Source organism: Dendroctonus ponderosae, unplaced genomic scaffold (assembly GCF_020466585.1).
Source record: "Dendroctonus ponderosae isolate FM_Combo_2020 unplaced genomic scaffold, Dpon_F_20191213v2 Dpon_F_20191213_12, whole genome shotgun sequence".
NCBI classification, from domain to species: domain Eukaryota; kingdom Metazoa; phylum Arthropoda; class Insecta; order Coleoptera; family Curculionidae; genus Dendroctonus; species Dendroctonus ponderosae.
The window spans coordinates 2,033,095-2,035,831 of NW_026017316.1; the positions used below are offsets into that span (position 1 = coordinate 2,033,095).

Below are 2,737 nucleotides of genomic sequence, written 5' to 3' on the forward strand. Positions count from 1 at the left end.
GCCCAAAACCCCAAGTCCCCACCACCGCCGGTTCCCTTGAAAAAAAATGTTGAACCTCAGTTCACTGCAATTGCCTAAGTTTGCCCCCAGCCAAACTGGAAAACTCCCCCAAACCCCCTATTAGGGCGCTATCGGCCTGAAATTTGGCCCACCCCAAGGGGGAACCTTGGGCTGCCGCCCACCAAAGCGCCCACGCTCCACCCACCCAGGGGTGGGCGCAATTAATTTTTAAAGCGGTTGCCCCAGTGGCTTCGATAGACAGAAAGCGTGTAGGCCCAGCAGTTTGAGGCCAGAAACCCATTGGGTCTAAGCCGATAAACCCAGGCCGGGTCCATCATCGGGAGCTGATGCAATTGAGATTCCAGGGGCCTTCGGAGACTGCTGGGGGGCCGCCCCAAAGCCCCCAACAAAAATACACAAAACATCAACTGCAAAATGCATCCCTTGCGCGATTCCGGCAAAAGCGACGGGGCTTGCGACGCTCCCGACGCCTCAGTCTCTTTCGGGCGCTCAGCATCCCGACGTCGCTTACCGCACAGTCTCAGCTACGCGTCGGGAAGTGATTGAAAGTGCCGCCGTGCGCCCGTTGGTTCAGTGTTGAAGGATACGCGTTTTACCAGCAGGTAGCCCGACAGTTTTTTGCAATTTTTTCCGAAAATGCCGGGTTTTGCCCCTGGGGTTCTGGGGGGGTTTGCAGGGAATTTCAGGGGGCCTCTAAGGGAGAAAACCGCTTGTCGCTCACTGGCCCCCTTGCGAAGATACACGGTTTTTGAGTCTGGGAAAAACCGGAAATTTTGCGGTTTTTTCGCGCTGGGTGGAGGCCTTTGGCCCCGCAGGGGCCAAAAAGGCCTTTGGGGGCATTTTTTTCCAAAAAAAAATGCGCCAATTTTCCCATAACCTCGCCAATTGGGCTCGGATTTTTGCGCGGAAAACTTCCCCATGCAGCCCCGGGCGCGCCCCTTAAAACCCATTTAAAACATCAAGAACTTTCACAACAAAAAAAAAATTCTTGAAAAATTTGCGGCGCCTCCAGGCAAAAACCCCACTGAGTGTCAGTGTGTTTCTTGCGAAGGGCTGATTGGAGCGGAACTTCCGACGGACAAAATCCGGCCAATTTGAGCGAGAAATAAATTGAAAAGCGAGTTTTTCGCCTTCGAGATGTTTTCCTATCGGCTTATGCGCTTCGGACGTGGCCGGTTCGTTTGCCGTGTTCGGAAGCGAAACTGGGGAAAATCGCATTTTGGAGCAAATTGGGCCGCCCTTTTCGATCGGAACTTGCCATTTTTTTTTCTCCTTAAGTCGCAATCGGGCCAAATTGGCAAAATCAGTCTGGAAAACGTCGCCAAAAATCACTGGATATCGATACAGAAACTTAAAGCCCCTGCATCGATAGCTGCATGTTCCCTCTATTAAACATGGTAAAAGGCGTGAGTCCACCTGAAGGGAGGTGGATGTACCGGRGGTTTGAAAGCGAGCCTGCAGGATTGTGCCCAACTGCTCCYAGGTTTGCAACAGAGATTCAAAAATTTGTSAAAAATCACTCAAAAGCGCCAGTCAACCGAACGCCGAACTATCAATAGAGCACACTCCGCTCTATACGAGAGCATAAAACCAACCCTGTAGCTGCSCCCGCTTGGATGTACCCGGAGGTTAAAAGTGAGTCTACAGAAATCTCGTCAAGCTCTGCTAAATGGCAACGTGGATTTTWAAAAATTTCYAAAATTTCCCCWACTSTGYCACTMAAACGCYAMCTSTCTGGTGMATARRGCAYACTTTGCTCTACAATCSTGTAAAAGAACCAACCTTCCAGCGGGCTTCGGTTGGATGCCACCGCAGGTTAAAAGTGACTCTACACAAATGACGCCAATCTCTACCAAACGGCAAAGTGAATTTCAAAAATTTGCCCAAAATTCTGCAGAAGCGTCACGTCAACTAAAGCTCTGCCATCAATAGAGCATATTTTGCTCTATAATATCGCGAAAGAAGAAACCTTCCAACTGCCTTGGGTTGGATGCCGCCGGAGCTTAAAAGTGAGTCTACGCAAATGGCGTCAATCTCAGCCAAATGGCAAAGTGGATTTTAAAAATTTGCCAAAAATTCTTCAAAAGCGTCATGCCAACTCAAGCTCTGCCATCAATAGAGCATATCTTGCTCTATAATGTCGCGAAAGAAGAAACCTTCCAACTGCCTTACGTTGGATGCCGCCGGAGATTAAAAGTGAGTCTACACAAATGACGCCAAACTCTGCTAAACAGCCTAGTGGATTTCCAAAATTTTCAAAAAATTTGTCAAAATCGTCACGTCAACACAAACTCCGTCATCCATAGAGCACATTTCGCTCTATCATCTCACGAAAGAACCAACCTTTCAGCTGCCTTCAGTTGGATGCCGCCAGAGGTTAAAAGTGACTCTACACAAATGACGCCAATCTCTGCCAAACGGCAAAGTGAATTTCAAAAATTTGCCCAAACTTTTTCAAAAGCGTCACCCCAACACAAACTTTGTCATCAATAGAGCACATTTCGCTCTATAATTTCGCGAAAGAACCAACCTTCCAGCTGCCTCTTGTTGGATGCCGCCGGAGGTTAAAAGTGAGTCTACGCAAATGGCGTCAATCTCTGCAAAATGGCAAAGTGGATTTTAAAAATTTGCCAAAAATTCCTCAAAAGCGTTATGCCAACTCAAGCTCTGCTATCAATAGAGCATATTTTGGCCTATAATATCGCGAAAGAAAAAA

At 48.1% G+C, this 2,737-nt stretch overlaps 1 protein-coding gene across 1 annotated transcript in view; it reads left to right on the forward strand.

Moving 5' to 3' along the window:
• The first annotated feature begins 511 nt into the window (after positions 1-511).
• The window catches only part of LOC125503136, a 55,539-nt gene continuing 53,313 nt past the window's right edge, over positions 512-2,737 (forward strand). Inside the window, exon 1 of the mRNA XM_048663120.1 lies at positions 512-623. The gene's annotated coding sequence lies outside the window, so the exon portion shown is untranslated. The remainder of the gene's footprint in view (positions 624-2,737) is intronic.